Source organism: Acomys minous, assembly GCF_964271855.1.
Source record: "Acomys minous genome assembly, chromosome: 1".
NCBI classification, from domain to species: Eukaryota; Metazoa; Chordata; class Mammalia; order Rodentia; family Muridae; genus Acomys; species Acomys minous.
In genome coordinates this window covers 20,968,803-20,995,210 of record NC_140483.1, presented here as the reverse complement: position 1 = coordinate 20,995,210, position 26,408 = coordinate 20,968,803, and the positions used below count along the sequence as shown (strand labels likewise).

Genomic DNA, 26,408 nt, shown 5'->3' with positions numbered 1-26,408 from the left:
AGGGCATATGTCATAGGTCGTAAGTCAGGGAGAGAGAGAGAGAGAGAGAGAGAGAGAGAGAGAGAGAGAGAGAGAGAGAGAGAGAGAGAGAGAGAGAGAGACTATGATCTCAATCTGTCTCACTTTAACTCTTTTTTCAAGCATCTTTGAAATTAGATGCACCTTTGAAAATGGGTCCATGTAGCTCTACTCACCCCTATATCACCAACATGACATTTGATTATATTCGTTGGCTTCTGCTGTGGCCCAGATGGTGTTAACTTTTTTCTCTTTTGAGTTCTGATTTTTCTCCTCCCAGAAACTGGTTTGGATGTACCCAAGCTTTAAATTTCTCAATAAAGAAAATAAAATTTCTATTAAAAAATGAGTCCATGCAAGGCCAATGGAAGAATGGCCCAAATGACTTACAGAATCATGAACTATAATAATGTGATAATAAAAAATTTTGGCCTTAAGCTACTAACTTTGGAGGATTTATTATGCAGTGACCTGCCACTGATACAGGAGTTCATTGTTAAGAATCAACTTATATCTAATAAACTGGATAAAGGAGGATGCCGTTGATTTACTTGAGTTAACTGAAATCCATGGATACTTTCTCTTGACAGCTTTGTTTAAAAGATGAAAGACAGATAGGGTACCAAGACAATGCATTGCAGACTTTCAGAGCTCTGTGTAAAGATGCTGAATAACAGGCCAGTCCTTGCCCAGTGTATGACAGAAAAGGACGACAATAAGCTATGAAACAAGCAGTCCTGGATTGAATTCTGATCCTCCAGGTTAATTCTGGGAAGTTACTCAACGTCTCAGAGTCTTGTAAAGAGGGGTCACTCACAGGGTTAACTAAGATAATGTACAAAAATGTGCTGTTCAAAACCTGGTACGTAGTAGCTGTTTTCTACTTGTTGATTCCTGATGTTGCTCCATCCCCATAATGTTTCACTGAGGGGCCGTTGGAGCAGCAATGCCAGGATCACTGTAACAGGGACCGTGGCCTCAGAGATCTGCCAACCAGCTCCTGGGACAGAGCAGAGGCTCCGAGTTGATTCATCTTTGTCATGTGTGCTTTCACCACAGCGTGCGCCGACTCTCTCCCTGCAATGCTCTCCTTCTCTCATTTGTCAAGATAATTTGTCATGGTCCCATTTCTTCGTGGTCTTGCTTAGGATTCTTCTTGTTCTTTAAGTGACTCATAAATATGAATTCTTTTCAGAGGCAGGATCAATGACATTGCCTGTTATACCACAAGACACAGAAGGGAACATGTCTCTTTTATAAGAAAATAGTCATTAAACTCTTGGTTCTGGAGGTGACCAACCAGGCAAAGGAGTGAATTGTCACTCAAATGGAAAGAGGTCCTCTTGGACTCCCTAACCTGGACATTTCTGGAGCCAAGTGTCAGAGGTACCATGGGCAGTTGGAAGAATACTCTGGCTGCTAATGAGGCACCTACATCAAGCCATACTAGCTCTGGCTTTACAGGCATTTTTGTGATAAAAGGACACAATCACTATGGAAGACTGAGGAAGTGTTAACTAATCTTGAGGCATACAGTGCTAGAAGAAGAAACATCAGAGCTCTTCCAGGACAGAATAAGATAATTCCCTTGGGTGACTATTTTTTAGAGAAGAGATCTAGGAAGGGAATTAATCATTATTTAAGTTCTTAAAATGTAGGTGACCCATGGGAGTCAAGGTATTTTACTAGACTATTCTCCATCACAGCCACTTGCTGTTTTTTTCTGGGTTATCTTGAGATAGAAGTATTTGGGTCCCACCTGTTGGGATTCCTTCTCCTCCTCCTCTTCCTCCTCCTCCTCCTCCTCTTCCTCCTCCTCCTCCTCCTCCTCCTCCTCCTCCTCCTCCTCCTCCTCCTCTTCTTCTTCTTCTTCTTCTTCTTCTTCTTCTTCTTCTTCTTCTTCTTCTTCTTCTTCTTGTTCTTCTTCTTCTTTAGTATATATAGTATTTTGTTTGCACCTACCTGCACACCAGAAAAGGGCCTCAGATCTCACTATAGATGGTTGTGAGCCTCCATGTGGCTTCTGGGAATTGAACTCAAGACCTTTGGAAGAACAGACAGTGATCTTAACCACTGAGCCATCTCTCCAGTCCTGGGATTATTCTTTTAAGTGATATATATTTATATGTTTATTTTTGTATTTTAATTTATGTCTGTCTGACTCTTCTTCCTCCCCTGTGTGTGTATATATGCGTGTGTGTGCACGTGCGTGTACACATATGTTTGTGGGTGCCTGAGGATGTCATAAAAGGCTGTCTGATCACTTGGGAACATCTCTTACAGTTGATTGTGAGACACTTGACATGGATGTAGGGAACTAACTTATACTCTCCTGCTCAAGCAGCAAGCATTCCTCACTGCTAACCCTTCTTTCCAGCCCCTCTTAGGTTTGCTTTTGAATTTCAGTTAGTTGATTATTTTAATGAACATGCATTTTTATACCCTACATCCACTACAACTCTACACTAGAAATACTGTGTCTCTTACTTTATAAGTGATTTTTGACTCAGAGATCTGGAAATAAGTCTGTCTGACTTCAAGGCTTTCATTCATCACAGCAATACAGTGGTCAGGAGCAGGGCAGCCCCAGAGCCTTTTAGTTCAAGAATAACTGAATTGACCTTTGGGCTAGGTAGTCTCTGTCTGTTGAGTGCTGGCATTACTTCTTCACAGAGTACTGTTGGTTACAAAGCACATTCGAAGGCTCCTCATTACCAGAACTGATTGAATTCTGTTCTAATTTAGGCTGTAGTTTTCTTAAAAAATATTATTTATTTTATCTGCTAAACCGTCTTTCCTCTGGCTTTCTTTCTTTCTTTCTTTCTTTCTTTCTCCCTTCCTTTCTTTTTTTGGTGCTTGCTATATAGTCCATGATGGCCTTGAATTCTTGCTTTTTTAAGAGGATCTGTTACTCTACCCAAACACAGTATTTTGGTGAACTTTGCATTGAAATGCTTTATATAAACAATGGTGCAGATTTTTCTGTGCTTAATAAATTTTAGGAGAAACACATTGGATCTAGGGACAGTATTACATCAGTGACCATGTTCTTTATAACGTGTTAAGTGTTTTAAGAGCTCTAAGGCTGTGCATAAATTTAATTGGTTATTTTTGATCTTCATGTGTAAAACTAGTAATGAATTGGTGTAAGCACCTGAGTTTGTCAGAAATCAATTTCTGATGCAAACTGCATAGTTTAGAACAATGTACAAAAGTACAGACAGGTTGGAGGGAAAAACCTCGAAGGGCTTTTAATAGCAGGGAGACACTGTGCCTCGCGGGCTGAATGATCAAAGGGAGCGAGGGATTAGCGGAATTCAGAGAGCATAACTATATTGAGAACACTGCCCGACATGAGCTATAGCCTTTAGTTAAGGAACGCAGCCAACCCATGGAGGCCTGGCAGGAAGGGAGCTGGAGGGACAGATACTCTAGGCTCCTGTGTTCCCATCCTCTAAGTCTCCCGCTGTTGCTTCCCCTTGGCAGAGCTCCTCTAGAAGGGAGAGGGCAAGGGAACCTGCAGACCCATCAGCCTCTGGAGGCACAGAATGATGGAAGGATGGTGGAGCGGGGGTGGGGTGGTGATGGAGTGCAACCTTCATTGCAGCTGCGATGCAAGATTACTATTCTTATATATACTGTTTGAGCTTAGGCCACAAGGGTTTCTGGGAATGGTCTGGCAATAGATCAGATAGCACTTCTAGTTATCTGTCTAGCCTTTGAGAAACTGAACTGTGTTCTGACACTGCTTCTTCCAGTTCTTTTGAAATTTGTACCTTACTAATTTGAAACAACTTGGACATGATCTAGCTGCACGCACTCCTATTATAAGAAGCATAAAAATAACTATCCTTTATGCTGCTGATATAATTTTATTGTCACTAACCAGAAATGGACCTTTTATCTTACTGGAAAATAGAACGGCTTGAATTCGAAATTTCTAAATTCAAAATCATCATTTTTGGCAGAATGCATTTACAGTTTAATTGGTTAATATCTAGTAATTTTATCTGGTGAGCTAATTCTTTCAGCTATGTCAGGGTACATTTTGTAACCATTTTTTTTCCCTCTAGTGTTTTTACAACAAAAGGATGCTACTCTTTTTTTATTTTTTGGTTGGATTATTGACATGTGTCTGTCTATTTCGGGGGCCTGAGGAGCCAGTGAAATCCATTTCACATTTTTACTTAGGCACAAAGTACACAGCACAAATTCCTGGTTGATAAATGTTGGTTGAGTGAAGCAGTGAGAGAATGTTCCACATGTCTTTGATTCTCTCTACTGTACAACAAGAACACTTGCCCAACTATGTTCATAGCAGCCTTATTTGTAATAGCCAGAATCTGGACACAATCTAGATGTTCCTCAACCAAAGAATGGATAAAGAAACTGGTACATTTACACAATGGAATACTACTCAGCTATTAAAAACAAGGGGAAATCTTGAAATCTGCAGGCAATTGGATGGAACTGGAAGTGATCATCCTCAGTGAGGTATCCCAGACCCAGAAAGACACACATGGCATATGCTCACTTATAAGTGGATATTAGTCCAACATAGATGTCCTCTGAGAGACTCCACCCAGTGGGGGATCGGGACAGATGCTGGGACTTGATGCTGAGCTCTGGGTGGAGCTTGGAGAGTGGTATGGAAGAATGGGGGGATGGAAGGACACAGAGGGTTCAGGAACCCCACAAGGAAATCATCAAGGCCAGCAGATCTTGCCTGGGGGGAGGGGGCTGCAAACTGTTGCACCAACCAAGGACAGTGCATGCAGTAAACCTAGACCCCTGTTCAGATCTAGCCAATGGACAGCTCATTCCTCACAGTTGTGTGTGTGTGGAGGGAACAGGGACTGCCTTTGACATGAACTCTGGTGCCTCTGATTTGATCACTTCCTCTTGATGGGGAGGCCCTGCAGGCCTCTGGTTGAGACCTGATAGGCTGTGGTCATATGGTTGGGGGGAGGAGGTCTCCCCTGTCAGAATTCTAGGGGAGGAGAGTACAGCAGAAGAGGGAGGGAGGGTGAGAAAGGGAAGATATAAGCAAGGGGATAACAATCAGAGGGGGTGTAATCCGAATAAGTTATAATAAAGTATAAAATATTAAAAATAAAAAATCCAATCTGTCCCATCAAAGAATTTAAAATATAGATAAATATAGAAATAATTAAAAAAATAAAGCAGATAGCTTTTAGGAAGCTGACCGAAGGCAAACCCTCATAGAAAACTTCCCCATGGAAGAGGGTTGGGCAGCTGTTGAGGACTTGTCAAGGAGACTGTTCTTCTTAAGGAAGGTCAGCCTACCACTTGCTTGGTTCATTCTTAAGAAGTGTGAACTCTGGCATCAACAGCATGGTTTATTCTTGCCCAGTGCTCAACGTTAGATGTCACTACTGCCTAGTACCTGCTGAGGCTTAGTTAGAGGAGAAAGCAATTCTGGTTGACATATTGTTGTTTCATCATTGTAAATCTGCATTGTCCAGAAGAGCTTTTCTGGTAATGGAAATGTTTCTTTTTTGTGGTACCCAACATGATGGCACCGAGTGTGGGTATCTATGAAGCAATTGAAATTGGCTGTTAAAACAGAATGGTATTTAGAATTTGTTATTTAAGGCATTTTAAATAAATTTAAATATAAGTTACAGTTAATTAATCCTAACCAGTTAACATTAATTAACTTAAAGTTAAATTACAATTAATTAAGTCCAATTTAAATTTAAATATCCAATTATGCAGCAGATACCATACTTGATAGCATAGCTCTAGATATTTTCTGTTTTATCCCTAGATTAGGTTAGACTTTCTCTTAATTTGGTCTTCAAAAGAATCGCATGTTGCTTTACAATTTAAATTCTCAGGTTTTAGTTTTATTGACACAAGCCTGGCTCTCTACTCTACTTCAGCCGCATTGTACCAGGATCATAGGCACGTGGGTGCCTTGGCTGTCAAGAATTAGCATCTATTGATTTGCCAATGCTTACTGTGCCATTTATGGTAGCTTTAAAACATGTTCTCACACTCTTAGATACTCCTCCATCGAGTGTCTGGAGAATATACTTTCTTTGAATATAAGCTGGCCTGAGTTGTCTTGTTTCTAGCAAGTAGACTATGACAGAGGTGATGGTGTGACTTGGGAAGTTAACTCAGGAGAGCTGCGAAGGCCGCCAGGGCACACGCCCTCTCAGCCTGAGCATCCTTTGCGAGAATTCTGGCTGTTCTGAGGTTACCAGGGCCAGGTTGTAGCCTCAGTATCCTCTGGGTATTTAACCCTTGTCAGGCCAGGCTTCTGGTTATTCTAGGCAGTAGGCATTCTCTGACTGTAGCTCTCCAACAGGCAGAGAGTGAGAACTGCTGAGCAGAGCCCAGCTCATCCCCAGGGAGGGATACGCAGTACCTATTCCATGCCGCTGTTTCGAGGCTGTTGTGAAGCAACAGTCAGACTGCTCCTGTATGAAAGTGTTGTGCAGGACACAGAGCTGTGACACCCCCCATGCCCCCACCATGTTCATTGCTGTTTGGTCTGCAGTCTTTACTTTTTTAGACACGGTCTCGCTATGTATTCTTGGCTGCCCTGGTACTCACTGAACAGCCCTTGCTGGTCTTGAATTTGAAGCAATTCTAATTTAGCTCTCCTGGGTGCTGGCTTTATAAGTCTATGCTGCCACTTCAGGCTTTTGTTGGGTGGCTTTGGGGGTCAGATGTCTCACACCAACTTATCTTGGACGTCAGGAAGTGCCAATCATCTTGTGGATGTTTTTTTTAAAAAAAATCTATTAAAATTTTTATTTTGGGGATCGTCTGGAAGTCCTGCATCTAGTGCCCCTCCCTCCTTAGCCTCCTTAGTGCTCACACATACGGTAGGTATACATCTGTGTTAATACCTTTTCCCAGTAACTGTTTGCAAGCCAAAAGCTGAATTAAGCAGCCATTTTTCTAAGAAAATAAAGTGAAAAAAAATCTGTGTGGTTACTCTTTCTTATCTTACTTCTCCTTCGGCATTCTTTAAAACAGAAGCCTTGCTGCCGTGGATAAGTGCTAAACCCCTCGAGGCGTGTAAGGGTCTTTATTAAGGCAGTATGTGGTGTGAGGTCATCTAGTGGGCTAGGTATGGTGCTGGGAGAGCTCTGGTATATGAACTCTCCGGTGGTCTTTTTCTGTAAGAGGAGATCTTCAAAGTGATTCTCCGGGTGAGCAGGTAGTGAGCATCCAGACCTCAGGCCTGGTGAAGTTCATGCCGAGGCTCTCACTGTGGTTCTTCGCTAGGGGGCAGCTCTGAGCCTAGTCCTTTGGGGTTGGGCTAGAAGAAGAAAGACTATTAAGGTCTAGCTGTGGGATGGATCTTCAGGGTAAAGCGGTACATCACAAAACAGGTACAAATTAAGCTTTGTGATTTTTTTTCCCCCTGGGAAAGAGAGGTGACTTAAATCATGAAAGCTTGGGGGCATGAGTGATACCCAGCTAAGCGCCGCGGGTAAGTAAGCTTATGTGGTGCAGACACTTGGAAAGAAGATGTGCCGACGGAAGGAGTTACTAGCAGCAGCGCGTTTAATACTGGGACTTTGCGGCACCATGACATTTGGTGGGGAAGATATTTTGGGCAGTGGCGCTTGTGAGGTGTCTCCAATTACACCGTATGAGTAGTTGCTTACTTCTCTGTTTACGGGTCCAGCCCTGGCTGTCTAGGGGGCACGTGATCTGCAGGTGTTGATAGGAAGGTCAGAGGGAGGAGGGAAGGGAGTAGGAGGGAGATGAAAGCTTTCGCAGGGCTGAGAAAACTTAACACCCGGAAGTAAGTCCTAACGTAACTGCTCAAAACCCTTTATTAATAAATAGCTTTTCAGCTCTGCTATGAAGGGGGAGACTCCGGAACCGTTTCCACAATACTGCACGAGCACTGTAGCGGGGCGTTTCAGGACATATATAAGAAACCCATTGGCATGCTCGGCTTCTTGTTGGGCAGCCTTTTCCTATATGGCTTCTTTAAGAACACAGAAAACTGAGGCTCCGTGGAACCGTAAGCCCAACCAAGCTTCAGAGTGGAGCTATGCTGCAGTCAGCCTATGGTTCTTTCCAGCAACTGATGGATCTGTTACCATTAGTACGAGGTGGTTCTCCAGAAATTCTGCAATTGCCTCTTGAAACAGGAAAACCTCAGGTCACATGGGGAAGGTATTGCTAATGGGGTGAAAACTTTTCCGGACCATTAAAACCAGTTCCTGTCACTTGCCTCTAAGTAAAAGTTTAAACAAACCTCCGTTCTCTGTTAGGAAAACCAGAATCAATATCCGATTACAGCAAAGTTCAATGTCATTCTGTCTCATTCCACCGACCTCCCAGAATCCACGGCGGGCAGGAGCTGAGACTGATGACTCTCAAGTGTCCGATGCAGAATGCAACTTCTTGGCCGGCTGTCCATAGGGTTTCAATGGCGTTAATCACCGGTAACCACAGGTGCTATACTAACATTGCACAATGCTGTAGAGCTCATAAATCCTTTCTTGTATACATATTGGCCAATCCTCATAAAAACCCAGGGAGGTGATCACTACGCCTGTGCTTTTACGGAGGAGAAAGCTGAGGCTTAAGATAACTTAAGCAGCAGATCTCGGGGGCTGTGGGTGCCAGCGGTGCGTTTATATCTGCTCTTACTGATCTAAGTCCGTTTGTGCTGTTGGGGCAGAGATCAGTGTCAGGATTCGGGGTGAGAGGTAGAGGGTGAAATGTTACAGTAGGCAGAGTCTGGTCGTCTAGGAATGGGCTGTCCTCAGCTAGGGACAACTTTTCTCTAGTCCTGTCTCCCAGCAAGGTAGTCAGCCAGCGCCAGATACCGCTGTATATAGAATTCTGTTCAACACCTTCGATTTTCAGATGAGGAAACCGCAGAGGTTTGCTGTTTATCAAAGGCAAACACGGCTGCCTGGTGATAAGACTGGGATTGTTGCCTAATTTTCTGCCCTTAAAATGGATTTTCGGCCACCCTACCTGGGTGCTTTTCCAGCCATGCAGTGTGCTCATTTGGCAAGGAAGCAATGTATTTACAGTGGAAGATGATGGGGCACGTTGCAGATAAGCGAGCTAATAATGACGCCTGCTATGATTCATCAAAGACTCGCGAAGTGCTTCGGCACACACTCCATGGGCACGCTCTGTAATTTTCACCGGAACTTTTGCAAAATCTGTATTATTACCCTGTGAAGATATGGGGGCCAAGGGTGAAGAGGACTAGCCAAGGTATTAGTGAGTTCATGATTTTTCCATTGTGCAGTGTAACCTCTGCAATAATTTCTCCCTTGCCCTACAAGACTGAGATGTCTGATTTTTTTTCACACAGTCAAGTATCAGATTGTAGAAATCATTAAAATTCAAATCATCTGTGTTTATTCCTAGACCTATATCCGTTTTAAAAGGGAGATAAGGGAGATGGTTCAGTTATTGCTGTTCAACAGAGAACTTAGAAAACTTGATTAATACATTTTTTTATTGTGAAGAAAAACCAACAATTAAAAAAAAAGAACTACAAATTAAAATCATAAGCTTAAGTAATTAGAAAAAAATTAGTTTTTTCAACTTGTGTTCCCATGGAATGTCATGGGCAGAGGACTGTCTGTGATTTCCCATTAATTTGTTTTTCCCTTCAGATGATACATATAGGAGAGCCAGGCATAGTCACCATCTTTATATTGGAGTTGCTCTGTAGTCACTATCTTTACGTTGGAGTTGCTCTAATACAATTCTTTACTCTCAGTGTCTCTGATATAGCTAAAAAAGATGCCCTCCACATCCCCACACAAACCATCCCCCCACCGCACACCACAGACACACACCACAGCACACCCACACACACATACCACACAATACCACACACACACCGCACACACACATACCATACACACACACCTCACACATACATACCACACACACACACACACATATCTCTACACAACCACCCTCCCACAGATACACACTCATTGTACACACACAGACACATATTACAGTACACACATACACCACATACACTTACCACACACATACACACAGACCACATACACATAACACACACACACACACGTCACACATGCATACCACGCACACACACACACACACACACACACACACACACACATGTATCCCCACACAATCACCCTCCCACAGATACACACTCATTGTACTCACACAGACGCATACCATAGCACACCCACACACCACATACACTTACCACACACATACACACAGACCACATACACATAACACACACACACACACACACACACACACACACACACACACACACACACACACCCTTTTTCACTTGGGGAAGTCTGAGTGCTGTACCATGCAGGAAGGAGCTGAAACTCAGATGGGCAGCATGGAATTCTTGGAGTTTGAGAAATAGCAGGGAACAGGTGCCAGGCATGGAAACCAGTACTGACTAAGAGGTGAGTGCTGTTACACAGTTGGCCAGTTTCCATGCATGTCCCCTCCCCTGACTCTTAGATGCTCTTCCTGCCTGGTGTGCTCTTCTCTGAGATGATATGGGTAGCTTCCAGCTCTGGCCTCTGTTAGGCAGTGTGTGGAAGCACTTGGCATAAATCCTCTGCATCTAGGTGGACAACCTGGAATGATCATGGTGAGTCTGTTCTTAGAGAAGTAGCAAGCGCTTTGGCTCAAGATCATGATGGTGCCTCGTCGTGGGGTGTTTTAACTTTTCATTTATTTGCTGACATGTTGACTACCAGTGATTTCTGGTCCCTGTTTCCTGCTTCCTGACTGCTGGGTTGGTTTTTTGTTTTTGTTTTTAAAGATTTATTTATTACGTATACAGTGTTGTGTCTACATGTACACCTGTATGCCAGAAGAGGGCACCAGATCTCATTATAGATGGTTGTGAGCCACCATGTGGTTGCTGGGAATTGAACTCAGGACCTTTGGAAGAGCAGCTCCTAACCAGTGCTCTTAACCTCTGAGCCAATTCTCCAGCCTCCAACTGGCTGCGTTCTTAACCTACAAACTTAATCTCCATTCCCACCTGCTCAGTGGGCTTCTGAGCCACAGGGACTCTCCCCGTTTTCAGGCCCCACCTGTAATTCCTAGGTGCCTGACCTCCCATCTTGCTCTGGGTTGCCTCATCAGCATCATCTCTGGTCCAAGATGGGGGTTCAATTTTATTGAGCGGTCAGGTGAACGACAGGGTGTCGGAAGGGTCCTCCCATCTCTATCTAGCGTCTGGCACAGTTCTCAGGATATCCCTGAGCACGAAGTTAATTTTGTAAGTAGTAAAGTCAACAAAGCTTTAACAGACATATTTTTATAATCAAGGAATGATAATTCTTTCCTGTTGTTGAGTTTGTTATGCTTTCAGAAATTATAATATAGTATTACAAAAGTTCTATTGAGTTCCTACAGTGTCCTGAAATTGGGGTCATTCAACTCTTCAAAGAATAACAGCCTTATTCCTGTGATGAAGAATATTTGATTTAGTATTCATGGATGATAATTTCTTAGGCTTCTTCTTTAAACTAAAAGTGAGCAGAAGTCAGTTTCCCTGCAGAGTCTACATTTTGGTTGTAATTTCATCAGTATGAACTCATAACTTATCTCAATAGGGTATTATGAAAGGAAGGTTTTTTCCCCCCACATCCAGGCTAATTGACCCAAATCAAGATCTTCAGTTGGAACAGCAAACTCAGTATCCAATACCAGCAAAACTGGTACTCTGTCCTGCACGTATGTTGAGAGCATCCAGCTGTGGGTAACTCTTGGCCAGCAAGCTCAAGATTAATTTCTTATCATCCCTCCAAAACATAGTGTTGTATCTGAAAAGTAAGAAATGGTGGGCTCTAGAGTAATAGTTCTTTCAGACCATTGCTCTTAGTGAGCAGGCAGGAGGCAGAGGCAGAGGCAGAGGCAGAGGCAGAGGCAGAGGCAGAGGCAGATGAGTCTCTGTGAGCCTGAGGACAGCCAGGCTAGCCAGGGCTACACAGTAAGACTCTGTTTTGAAAAACAAAATTCGCATTAAATTATTTGTGGAGCTATAGTTGATTGTGGCAGACAATTGGCCAGTCAGATGCTGTCCTGTCAACACCATTTCTAACCCTAATTAAGCAGTTTCAGATGGGCCTCCTAAAGTAGTTGTTTTCCACAAAGCCACACTTGGCACTACAGTGGCACACTCCATAGTGCACCTCTAGCTGCCCTTTGAGCTGCAGGATTTCATGGACTTGGGTACAACTGGTCTCAGAAAGGATCTGGGACAGTGCTTGGCAGTGACATGACCCATCATGATTTCCTGTTATTAGCGTGGTATGGGTGGGGTCATCAGCAGAGCCTCATTCCAAGTGTGTATTGACCTTTTCTGTGGTCCTTTGGAGTGATTATGATTTCCTCCCTTTGTGCAACTCAAGTCTGAGGAAGCAACATGTCTGCTACTCCGTGTCTGGAGATCTCTCTCACAGAGAGACCACCTAGAGATGCTTGAGGGACAGCTAGCTTGGATGCTGCTATAGGGGCCACCAGCTAAGTCTGTGTGATCATAAAACACACCCTCTAGGAACAGAGGCAGAGATAAGTAAATCGAAGAGGGATAGAGCAACAACTCAGAGATGTATCAGTCAGACAGCCAAGGTCACGGTGAGCAGAATGGAACACCAAGAAAATAGTCCCCGATAAACCAATGCGGTAATTGGAAGTGTTTGTGGTGATAGGAAAGAGGACTCTGGAGGCCTTCAGGGTGAGATAAGGCGAGCAATCAACGAGTTGTGGTAATTTGTTAGCTGCCGTGGCTTAGGGTCGGGGTGTATAAACCTGCCTAGTGTGATGTATGAAGCCTGCTACCCCTAGGAAAGTTGGCCATAGAAGGGCAACAGCAAAGTGGAGCCTGCTGGGAGCTGACAAAGGAGTCACTTGCACCTACGGATGTGACATCTTCTCCAATGAAGGTAGACTGTTGACCTATAAACCTCCCACGTCAAGACTTAGTGAGCACAGAAATGTATTTCATCCCTTTCCCTGATCTTAATGACTAGTTGAGGTGAACTGATGTTTTTTTTTTTTAAACTGCAAAGTAAGTATAAATATTATTCATCTGTATAGGCCGAAAGGTGTTGACCATCCAAACCCATGAGTCTACACAACAGTCATGTCACAGACAGGATGCTAACTATGTGCACTTGTCTGTGACGCGGAGATGACTTATGCCCAGTACGGACCACCTGTACATCATCCACTTCATCCCATTGCACTGCCACAGATTGCACCCCCACCCACCCCACCGCTAACTTTACACCTGACTTAGGCAACTCTTTTCGTACTAGGGTCACACCAATAGAACCTTCACCATTGCAGGGATTTTACACCACTGAACTCGCTGAGACCTCCTGGACCACCTTACCAACTTCATATGGCTAAATATATTGCTGTGGCAACACCTGATCTTTGCTCATTCGACATCTACTTTTCCATTATTTCTAGAAACAAACTCTGATTTTATTTAATAGTATGATGTATACAACTAAGAGGGTGCTATTCCTGTCCTCCTTTACAGTTAAGATTTGATTATGTGATGAAGTTCTGGGGAATAAGAGTTAAGCAGAAGTTGTTGGTTAAAGACTTGTGGGGAGTCTCCTGGAGGGGGAACAGAGTCCTGTGGCTTAGTCTCATGCCTGCTTCCCAGTTTGAAAACACACAAGATAGCCAGATCTTACATTTATCCTGACTTTGAGAATAGAAATCTCCTAATAAGAGTGGCTGGTTCATGAATTAGAGGGTTCTGGGCCCTTTGTAATTAGGTGGAGCTTCAAAATCACTCTCTCTCTCTCTCTCTCTCTCTCTCTCTCTCTCTCTCTCTCTCTCTCTCTCTCTCTCTCTCTCCTCACTCTCCCCTCACAAGATTTGACCTCCCCAGGATGTGTTTAAAGGACTCCCTTTGTGAGACCTTCTAACTCAAGGTCATCTTGGAATTGGAGTTACAGGTGAGTCACTTGAGTGTGTCATAGCAACACCTTGGTGTCTTTCTTTGTGGATTTCCCTTAATTGGCTTTCCCACAGTTAATTATTTTCCTCATAACCAACCCATGTTAGCTTTTTTAAAAAGCATGACTTTAGTATGTGGTCAGGTGGACATCCAACCCATGATCCTCCTGCATCAGCCCCCAAGGGCTAGGATTACAGGCAAGCCCCACCTGGCCTGGCTAATGTCAGTTTCTCAGTGATGGATTCCGGACCTCTTTCCACTTCTGTGGCTTGATTTTTGCCTACCCTGCCTGTTGCAGTCCAGACATGACGTTCTTCCCTTGTTATCGTAGTAAGGAAGCGTTGTTGCAAGTCTCTGTTCTTTCTTATCTGCCTCATGCTGTTCTCAGGTGTTAGGGATGGATAACTTAGCTCGCTGGAGCTCCAGTTTCTTTATCTGTAAAATAAAGACAACGCCACACCCCAATGCCAGCAACTCAGTACAGTTCCAAATTGGAGAGTGGTAGTGCCCAGGCCTGAACCTTAAAAGCTCCTGCCTGCTCCCAACCCCTCTTTATACCTATACCTCACAGCTTGTTGTGAGAATCAGATTAGGTAATGCGCTAAGAGGCATTTTTACACTTGGAAAAGTGGCACGAAGATCTTTGTGATCATTGCTGGGATTTATGCTACCTAACAGTCTGAGTGACAGAGTGAGGCCTCGGCTCTTAGAGAAAATTACTTGCCTTCACCGTTTCATTTTCCCCACAATCCTCAGGGGAGTGCCTCTTAGGCTTTGTAAAGAGTCAACTGATACTTATGAGGTTTTACACTAAGCGGAGGAAGCTTCTGTTGGCCTTTCTTGTGTCTGAGTTTTCCCCCTGTCTCACGGTGAGCTGGAGCTGGTTTTCCTTTGCCACCAGAGACCACAGTAATACACAGTAATATCATTCTCTTTACGTCTCTCTCTCTCTCTCTCTCTCTCTCTCTTTCCCTCCCTCCTTCCCCCTCCCTCCCCCTCTCTCTGTCTCTCTCTCCCTCCCTCTCCCTTCCCCTCTCTCTGTCTCTCTCTGTCTTTCCCTCCCTCCCTCTCTCCTTTCCTCCTCCTCTCTCTCTCTCTCTCTCTCTCTCCCTCCTCTCTCTGTCTGTCTCTTTCTTTCTCTCACATTTTATACTCAGGTGGCTTCAAAGCCACCCCCACCCTCACCCCCAGTTTGTTTCTCTCTCTGTGTGTGTGCTGATGTGTGTGCATATGTGGGGAGGCCAGAAGTCAGCCTTATGTGTCATCCCTCAGGAACTACACACTTTTCCAATAAAATGAGTGCGGCTTAGAGGTCAAGAGCACCAACTCCTTTCCCAAAGGACCTGGGTTTGATTCCCAGCATCCACATTGGTGGCTTACAGACCAGTGATAACTCTAGGCCCAGGGCACCCAATGCCTTTTTCTGTCCTCCACGAACACCAGGCAGGAAGGTGATATACATGCAGACAAAACACCTGCATAAATAAATACATAAATGAATAAATAAAATATACCTTAAAATCAAAATTTAAAAGGTGTGTGCATGTATGTACAGTGCCATTGGAGGCTGGAGAGGATTTAAATCTCCTGGAACTGGAGTTACAGGTGGTTGTGAGATGTCCAATGTGGGTACTGGAAACTGAACTTGGGCTTCTGTAAGATCAGTATGAACTGTTAACCCATCATAACCTCCTCCTCCTCTTCCTCCTCTTCTTCCTCCTCTTTCTCCTCCTCCTCCTCCTGCTCTTTTTTGAGACAAGGCCTCTCATAGATGTCTCAGGCTCCCTGTTAGGCCAGGTTAGCTGGCCACCAAGCTCCAGGATTCTCCTATCTTTACGTCCCCAGGGAATGGGGCTATAATTATGTACTGTCATGCCAGGCTCTGTTTTATTTTATTTTATGTAGAGTGCTAGGACTTGAACTCAGCTCCTCATGGTTGTGTCGACTGAGCTGTACCTGCAGCCTAGAAACAATTGCTTTCTGATGGCTGAAAGCGCCTCAGTGAGGAAGTTCTTAAAGAGACACGCCAGAACCCATCCGGAAGTAGGATTAGGATTTTATCTGTGGGGACTTTGTAAAGAGCCAGTTTTGGGAAGGAAGAAAAGAAAATGGAAACAGACGTCGCCTCAGGGGCCATGGATACTGTCTGTGGGAGGGTCTGTCATTCGTCATGCTCTAGACTGATGGACCCTGATGAAATGTTTCTTAAGGAGCCACGTGATACTGAGGGTGTGCAGCCTACGGGAGATCCTGCTGGTCTCAGGCCTTGGTGCTATGCCGTGACTGTCCACACGGAGGCGCTGACTCTCGCACTTGTCTTTCTTTTTAACCTAATTCAGAGGACTTGGCCACCAGAAATAATAGAACTGTAGGTTGTTATTGTTGTTGTTGTTTTAAACTAGAGAAGCTCTCAAAAGTTCTTATTTGATAGATGTAACTGAGGCCTGGAGAGGTTAAGTGATCGGTTCAAATCTTGCAGTAAAATACTTGCTAGGATGATAATGTGTGTGTGTGTGTTTAAAAAATTCTAATTAAATGTTCTTTCTATGGAATCTTTTTGCAATCAAGAAGTCAGGCTATTTGATGAATAGCGATTGGAGGGTGGAACAGATTCGCGAATTACCTGATTTATTTCCCAGCAGCAGTAGCCGCTCTAAAAGAAAATGGCTCTGAAATAGTTTTCAAAGGAGACCAGGGTCGCAAAAATAGACATATAAATTGTAACATCTCTGTCTTCCTCCCCAATGCTCTTCATTTCCTCCCCTGTTTATGATCGCACCTTCTGGGGTATTTGGTCTCATAAACTGTAGGAGACTCCATTGCACGTACACATTGACCTTTCTAGCTTTTTTCTTTTGTTCACCAATGGGAGTTCTGATTACAACCTAGAAAGGAAGATAATAGCAAGGGCACATTTCCTTCATCTTGATCTCTGCTGACTGATTTCCTTTGTGGCCGGGAATGTGGGCCTGGGCTTACTTCCAAGGTTATGTGTAACGGAGAACTGGAAATGGAAAACTTAGCAAGCGTTCAACTGTTTTCTTTTGCCCCAACATTCTCGTGTAGTTTCTTGTGCTCCAGGCTAGCCTTGACTGGCTGCATATCTAAAGATTGCCTCAAATTTCTGGTCCTTCTGCCTCTACTGCAAGAGTGCTGGAATTACGCTGTAGTGTTCCGTTGGGAGTTGAACTCAGGGCGTTGAGCATCCTAGCTGTTCTTCTAGAACATTCCCAGATCTTCTCCCCTTTTTCTTTTAAAATAAAATTTATTGAAAATAGAACTTAAAAAAATTCAGCCGGTATATACACAATGATAAAATGAAAAGCACATTTCTACCTAGTGGTGTGCTGGAGACAGCCAGCAATTGGCTTCTAAGAATGGATGGTTCTTAGAAGTTATGACTGTTTTAAGCCATGGGTAGCTTGACATAAGACATAGTGGTGTGGAGCATGCACAGCACGACACTTAGGACATCCTATGAGGTAAGGCTTTCTTTCCCCTTGATAGCCAGCTTCCTAGGTCGGTAGTGTCTTTGGAGAATTATACTTTATGAAATTTCTTGAGATCTTTCTGTATCAGTGTAGACAGATGGCGCTTATTATGTAGAGTGCTGCTATGTGACTGCACTGTAGTTTATATAACTGATGACTAAATGGTGGGTATCCTTGCTTGAATTTCTTCAGAAAAGACCCTGAGGTATGGAATTGGGTGCAGACAGTACTTTTTAAAAAATACAAGCAGATGAACCCAGAATACACAAGGAGCCAAGGAAGATTGCTTTTTAGAGCCAGGATCCAGACAAAACCTTTACTTTATTTATTTATTCACTCATTCATTCATTCATTCACTCATTCATTCATATTACAGCTCAATTGTTATCCCATCCTTTCTATCCTCCCATTCCTCCCTCCCTCCCATTTTCCCCTTACTCCCCTCCCCTATGACTGTAACTGAGGGGAGCCTCCTTCCTTGTGTATGATCATAGGGTATCAAGTCTCTTCTTGGTAGCCTGCTATCCTTCCCCTGAGTGCCACCAGGCCTCTCCATCAATGGACATGGTCAAATATGGGGCACCAGAATTCATGTGAAAGTCAATCCCCTCTCTTCACTCATCTGTGGAGAATGTCCTGACCATTGGCTAGATCTGGGTCGGGGTTCAATGTTTACTGCACGTATTGTCCTTGGTTGCTGCCATAGTTTGAGCAAGACCCCTGGGCCCAGATCTGCCCATCATAATGTTCTTCTTGTAGAAAACCTTTATGTTTGATGAGCTTCTACATGTCAGTATTTCAGTTTACTTCCATTTGCCACCTTTTCCTTGCAAGTTTGTTGAGGAAATCAGGTCATTTTCCTACTGACTGTGAATTCCCATCATATTGCTTAACACGCTCTTTGTGACTGTAACATGCTGTACAGAAGTCTCTTATCTGTGGTTTAACTTTCCGGGTTTTGTTGCTATTGGCAACTGCACTTTGAAAGTATTAAATGGAAAATTCGAGAAATAAACAATTCAGAAGTTTTAAATTGGATGCCGTTCTGAGAAATGTGATGGAATCTCACTGCATCCTATTCCACTCTCTCCCAAATCTGCACCATCCCTTTGTGGAGTGTATCCAACCTGTGCGTGCTTGTTAGTAGTTAGCCACATCATCAGCTAGACCATCAGGATAGCACAGTGTTTACATTCAACTAACCCTTATTTTATTTAGTAATTGTCTCAAAATGATGTTGACAATTGAGGCATACCAGAGAAAGTCATAAAATGCTTGACTTAATGAGATGTGTACACATAGGAAATAGAGACCCAATATTGGGCTTGGCTCTCTCTTTGGTTTCAGGCTTCTATTTTGACCTTATCAGCCTCTGGGCAAGGGGGCACTACTATAATTCATGTAAATTATTCTTAGGTTTAAAGGTAGACATTTATTTTACTTTAACAATGGCAAATACTGATAGATACTTTTTACTAAGATTGATATGTTGTTATATCATAATTTTATGATAAATTCTATATAATATTACAAAAATTTTAAACAATATATTTTGATCATTTTTCTCCTCCACTAAGTCTTCCCAGATCATCCTCAGCTTCCTACACACTCATGCCATTTTTCTCTTTCTTGAAGCAAACAAACAAACATGCAAACAAATAACCAAAACCTCCCCAAAACCCACCAATACACAACCTTCTCCCAAAACAAAAATGTGGAGATAAAAACAAGCAAAAGTAAAATAAGACAACCCCCCCAAACCAACCAACCACCACCACCACTGCCACCACCACCACCACCAAAACCCAAAATGCCCAAACAAAGCAAACTGAGACAAAAACTCTAGAAAAATAGCATCGAGTTTGTTTTGTGTCAGCCAACCACTCCTGGGCATGGGGCTGTCCTAGAGTCTGGTCATGCACCCAGTGAGACTCCATTGGAGAAAACTGACTTTTCCTTTGCCAATGGATATCAATTGCAGGTAGCTTCTTGGTTAGGGGTGGGAGCCTGCATCTGCTTTCCCTCTCAGTGGTGGGACCCTGCCTGGCTGGAACCTGTGCAGTTCTTCATGTGTGCGGCCACAGTCTCTGTGAGTTCATATGTGCATCAGTACCTTTTTGTCTGTTTCCTCATCCATCACCTCAGCTCTTACAGTCTCTCCACATACTCTTTTACATAAATCCCTGAGCCCTGAGGGAGGGGTTTGATGAAGACATCCCATTTAGGACTGACACTTCAAAGTCTCTCACTCTCTGCACATTTTCAATTTACATTTTAAGAGATATTGAGTAGATATTACAGAGAGCTTCCTATGCTGGCTCCATCACTCCTACTGATAATTTCCCCTACTATAAACATTTTATTGTATTGTGGTAAATCTGTCATAATTGATGAGCTGATAACAAATTGATACACCATCAAAGACTTAGTTTATCAAATTTTCTTAGTTTTCCCTAAATAAATTTTCACTGTGGTCGGATCATATTATGGCACTAAGCTGCCTTAATATATTTAGTCCTTGAGTCTCCTTAGGCTCCCGTTGGCTGTTTCTCTGACCTTGCTTTCTTTTGTTGACCTTGACATTTGGGAGCATGGGTTAGAGCTATCACCAGATGCTCTTCCCCTGGAGTCTGTCTGGTGTTTTTCTCTTGGTTTTTCATGGGAAAATCTTTGAGTTAAAACACCGCTTCATCATTGTACATAAAGGGTGTAGATTATCAGTGTGATTTGTTACTGCTGAGTTTGACCCTGATCACTGGGCAAGGGAGTCTTTCTCATGCTTCTCTGCTCAGGTTATTCTGCCCTCCCCATTTCTCCACACTTGCACATTCTTTGCATGGAAGCCCCCGTCCTTACAAACACCCTCTTCTTGAGGGTTACTATGCTTGGAAGTCATTTGGAATATTGTGCAAAAAATTTTTATCTTTCCTCCCATTTAGTTACTCAGCTATGTATTTATACTGATATGGACCATGGATATTTACACTTTGGATTATGATTCAATACTATTTTTGCTACTTAGCTTTGGCTAGTGGGAGAATTTCCAGTCGACCGGGTGCTCTTTTGATATTCCTTGTCAAGTTATTGGCATTTTTCTATTTTATTTTTTTATGAGAAGTTGTTTAATTTTTGGCATCCATTGATCTTTAGGGATAGAGATTTATCCCATTTACCCCAAGTAATTGGGAGGGAGGGATTAAATTTTATGATGAGGTGTATAAAACCCAGTTCTTCTGTGATAGGTTGCGTTGTTGGACTCCTCACAGCACTCGGCCAACACACTCTGTTTGCTCCCTTCCTTTGCAAAGTTTTCCCTCAACTACTATTTCTTGAGACCTCTAGTTTTTGGCTTTGACTAATTTTTACCAACCAAGCTAAATTTAAGAAAATGTATGACACACTTTTTTGTTTCTATAACTTTTAGTGAGGATGTGAGGCTCTCTCTCTCTCTCTCTCTCTCTCTCTCTCTCTCTCTCTCTCCCTCCTTCCCTCCCTTCCCCCTCTCTCTATGTCTCTGTCTCTGTCTCTCTCTCCCTCACTCCCTCTTTGTCTCTGTCTCTCTCTGTGTGTATGTGTGTGTAGGAACTGGATTTTTTGCTATCTGCACAAGGCCTTGCTGCCTAGACTTTGCCAGGTAGGAGAGCCACATGCACTTACTACCTTTCTCCTCAGCTTTCCCACTCTCTTTTATCTGATCTCTTAGGGATTTTCTTTTTCCTTTTTGTACTTTAGCCATGCACTTAAAAGTATATTTTCACATTTTCCCCTAGAATTTCTAAATATTTTATATTTTACAGTTTTAGTCTTACATTGCCAAACATAAAAGTCCTGGTCTTCACTTTTGTAATCCACTGTTTTATTTTGGGAAATTAAAAAAAAATCCCTGCAAAACATTATTTCAAACATATACCGTCTTCTGCCCAGAATTGGCTATCTCTAATTTAGTCAATGAATATTTACACGCCTATATACTGTTATAAAAATTTGAGATTAAATCAGCTAAGAAAATAAAAGCCCTGCTCTCCCATGGCGCTCACATTCCCGTGGGAGATGCAGACAATGAAAAGTCAACATAAGATGCAATTATATAACTCTGTATATAGAATGGGATGAGTGTGCTGGGAAGTGAGAGCAGCAATTAGGAATCAAGGGTGTGGTCATGCACACTTTTAATCCCAGCACTCAGGAGGCAGAGGGAGGAGGGGCCTCTGTGAGTTTGAGGCCAGCTTGCTCTACATGGCATTCCAGGCCATTTAGGGCTACATAGAGAGATTTTGTTGCAAAGAACAAAAGAAGAAAAACAGAGCAAGATAAAAGAATATTAAGGGAAGAAGATTGGCTTGTTCCCTTTTAAAATACACTAGCTCTCATCATTAAAAGAATTACTAACAGGTTTTAACAGAATACCACAGACTGGGTCATTTATAACACAAATGAATAAATAAATACTTATTTATTTATTTTGCACACAGTTCTGAAAGCTGAGAAGTTCCGCCTTGAAAGAGCTGCATTTGGTGGATGCGTTTGTCCTGCATGGTAACATGGTAGAGGGTGTCACATGGTGATAGAACACACAGAGAGGGTAGAGCTAAGGGGACAGAGGGACAGAAGTCGTTCTGAGGAGCAGAGTTAGTCCATACAAGAAGATGAACTCATGATCTGTCCCCTTCTGTTCTTCTCTTCCCCCAAATGTATCAAATTCGTGGCACTGTCTTTGGTCACTTAACAGATGGGAGAGCGGTCAAGCTTCTCCACTATACGACTCCTCATCATCTCTTTGGAGTTAATACTTTAAGATTATACAAATATCCTTTCCCTCACATTTTCACTGGCTGGTTCCACTCTTTCTCAGTTAGTCTGTATGTCCGTAAATGAATATTCCTCAGGGCAAGAATAAGTTGGAACCAGTATCAGTTCCTTTTCCATTGCTTCTCTTTTAAAATGTAGTTTCTGAGAAACTGTATTCATGAAAATAAATAGAAAGGATCAGACAAAAAAATTTTTTTTTCTTAAAAGCACTGCACCACTGAGTTATATTCCCAGACAGAAAAAGTTTTATACAAACACATTTGCTTGATTCTTTTCAAGTTATTTGCCTCTTATCACAAATTCTCCATCATAGGTGTTATAAATAACATTCTTCAAGCTGACTCGGCTCTTCTTTTATTTGGTGAAAACAAATAGCTTTAACTTTTTTTGAGTTATGCAAAAATATTTTGTTAAGACCCACTCAGGGGCTGGAGAGATGGCTCAGTGCTTAAGAGCGCTCATTGTCTGCTCTTCCGGAAGTCCTGAGTTCAATTCCCAGCAACCACATGGTGGCTCAGAGCCATCTATGATGTGATCTGATGCCCTCTTCTAGCCTGCAGGTGTACATGCAGACAGGGTACTCAAATGTAAAATAAATAAATCTTTTAAAATAAGACCTAACCCTGTGTTTTGTGATTGATTGTCTGTTAAGAGGTACTTGTTTGGCCTGATATACTTAGGAATGATTAGGAACCTTCAAATCACTTTTCTTAATAATGAGATTTTTGGTAACACACCTTTATTATGCACACTTAGGTTGAAGTTAAAATCCTCTAGCTATTTAAACTCAATGTATGGAAGCCATCCACGACATAACTTAATGATAATGGGCTACTAATTATGCCAGGACAACTGCCCTGGGCAAGTGAAGGCATATGTTTATCTTGTAATGAGCAAAGGCACTATTCATTGTCAACCCAGTCAGCCAAATCAACTTTTTTATTTTTTATTTTTGTCAGAAAAAGTCTGACTCTGACTTCACATTCAATCTAAATAAACATGCTATTGTGCATCCCCATGACAACCATCTCATTTCTGGATGCAAGCAGCTATCTGAGGATTAAATGATTCCATTTCCTTACATGTCGGTGTAAAAAGATGCCAGTTTAAGCCCCTGATTTTTACAATAGCTACAGTTTAAATGACAACATCCAACATGCCCTGCAAGTCAAATACTACATTTTTCAACAAAAATTCATATATTAATAAAATCATTTCCTCCAGCATGAGTTTGAAAGTATGGATAAGAAATAAGATTTCATTTGGCCAATGGACAGGACATTCGCCACCGCTGAGTGGAGAGGGAGGTCTGACTTTCATACAAACTCTGGTGCCCCACTTTTGACCATGTCCCCTTGATGGGGAGGCCTGGTGGCACTCAGAGGAAGGATAACAGGTCACCAAGAAGAGACTCAATACTCTATGAGCATATACAGAGGGAGGAGGTCCCCCTCAGTCACAGACATAGGGGAGGTGAGTAGGGGGGAAGTGGGAGGGAGGGAGAATACAAGGGATGGGCTAACAATTGAGATGTAATATGAATAAATTAATAAAATATTAAAAAAGAAATAAAAACAAATATGTCATATCAGCAGGCAGTAAAAATGAAGAGGTCATGAAACAAACAAAACAAAACAAAACAAAACCCTTCATTTGGGTACAGTCATTGTAACAATCAAGACTGATTACATAACTTTTGAAATTCATAGCAAAATGAAAACATGGGGCTTCTTTTATTAAAAAAACATAGTTTTCTAAGAACAGGGCTCTCTGCGTGACTGTCTAGGTTGCTTGCCAGTGAAGTTGTTCTGGCAACAATTTTAACTGTAGAGAACTGTATCTTGTACCTAATACAAGATAGATCAATGATAATTAAAACAGTCCTTCCAAACCAAAGAAATAACACCGTCCATGTATTTTTGTATGCATTTTCTTTTTTTGCCCACGTGGATATAACTTATTAGCTGGAAATGATGACCAATATCTGTGGACCTTTCTAACTATAATGCATCCTCATCTGGCATAAGTTTTTCTATAAGCTGCTGGTCAACAGTCTCTCAGTACCTCCCTTTCCTCCTCTGCAAAGAGTGGGGAATGCTATTTAGTGATTGGATATTTGTTATTGGACAATAATGATTAATTGGTTTACTAAGAGACTGCACCTAGAATTAGCACTTATTAAACACCACTGAACTATTTGCTATTATTATCATCATTATTATCTTGGTTATTTTATTCACCATATTAATTAAAATACTGTTAGGCCTGGGAGAACACTTAATTGCCATGAAGACTTGGCAGGTAAGGTTTTTATTTGTTTACCTATCAACAGTGCACCAGGTAAAACACTTTAATATTTGTATAACGATTTCTATTTTTGTCAGAAAAATTTGAAACTAGTCATACTAATTGTTATGAGGCTCTCCAGTCAATCCTGATAATTGAGTTTAAACGCTAAGCTTACTGATAATTTTACTAGTGCTCTTAGTTTTCCTCAAAAGGAATTAATTGATTTAATTTTAGAGTCTAAATGTTCTGTAAATAAATCACTACACACTGCATGAGAGGTTCTTCCCATGTTATTGTTTGATTGTGTTTTGTGAAGAGCGCGAAGTGGAACAGAACGGTTGCTAGTGGAAAGGAAAGCGAGCTCTCTGTAAGACTCATGTTTTGCACTGACGGTTTTCTTTTTTTCTTCCAAATTCTACTTTGGTAGACCTTGGAGCGTTGATTAAAAAAAAAAACTTTCATTATTTTTTTTTTATCAATGCTTGGCTCGATGTAAACTCACCTTCCCCTGAGACTGCGGCCTTACTTTGTCTGAAGGAATTCTCCTGTGGACTTCCTTCAGCATCATTGATCTGCATTGGACCCTCAGACGCAGGCTGGCGAATGTGAAAAATGGTGCAAATGCCACACACAGTTCACTCCTTTTACTCGAAAGTGACACTAACCTTGCAACTGATATACAATTTGTACAAAACACAGCTGAATTATTTGATGAGGTTGAGAAACTGAGTGTTGAAAACCAGCTGCTTGTGCCAACGGACATGGTCGGCCTGGGCACTGCGTTCTGAAGTCAAGGTTTCTACAGTGCTGTGCCCCTTTCGAACCTGTAGGAGAATCTTCCCTTGCCTCACCCTAGCCTTTGGTGGCTTGCTGGCAGTCTTTGGCATTTGATAGCTTGAAGTGACATCACTCTAATCAGTGCCTTTGTGGCCTCAGGTGTTATCACATAGGGTTTGCATACCTGTCTTCTACAAAGATAGATGGCTGACTTGGGGCCACCATGCCATAGTACAGTTGCATCTTAGATACATCTGCACAAACTTTGTTTCCAAATAAGTTCAGAATCTAGAACTGGCAATAGGATATATGCATATATGTATATGCAGTTATGCTCATATATATTAAATATATGAGTGTAATTCACCGCATCAAAACATTCAAGTTAAAAATTATATTTCAAAATGTGAAATTTTACTACCTATATTAAATAGTATTAAATTATTCAGATATTGGAAACATTTGTACCGCAAAAATTTTCATTACAACTAAGTAAACATAAGAATTTTGTTGATGAATAATTAATTTTATGTATTCAAGGGGCATATCTTACTACTTAAATTTGTACTTCCAAAGACAATTACAAAAACCACTAAAAAGTAATTCATGGGAAGAAACTTGTGATATAGATGACTAAAATCAACAATGTCCAAATTCAAATGATGTAGATGAAGATGATTACTACTTTCTATAGGAAATTATAAAAATCAGATAATATATAAACCATGTTCTTGATTTTATAAAAGAAGTGCCATAAAAAACATGGTATTCCTTTTTAAAATGTCTGGCGTACAGAACTCAGAATCATGTATTATTATTAAGAACTGGATGAGGCTGGGTGTGGTGGCGCAGGCCTTTAATCCCAGCACTTGGGAGGCAGAGGCAGGCAGATCGCTGTGAGTTCGAGGCCAGCCTGGTCTACAGAGTGAGGTCAGGACAGCCAGGGTGACCTGGCTCAGAAACAAAACAAAACAAAACAAAACCAAAAATCAAAAACAAATAAACAAACAAAAGAACTGTGTGAGGTGGTGCAAATCTGTAATCCCAGCACT

At 42.1% G+C, this 26,408-nt stretch overlaps 1 long non-coding RNA gene across 2 annotated transcripts in view; it reads left to right on the top strand.

The window, feature by feature from the left end:
* Positions 1 to 7,331: 7,331 nt before the first annotated feature.
* LOC311597270 overlaps positions 7,332 to 26,408 on the top strand; it is a 42,033-nt gene continuing 22,956 nt past the window's right edge. For both annotated transcript variants that reach the window (XR_014779161.1, XR_014779162.1), the window contains exon 1: positions 7,332 to 7,391. This is a non-coding gene — a long non-coding RNA (uncharacterized lncRNA). The remainder of the gene's footprint in view (positions 7,392 to 26,408) is intronic.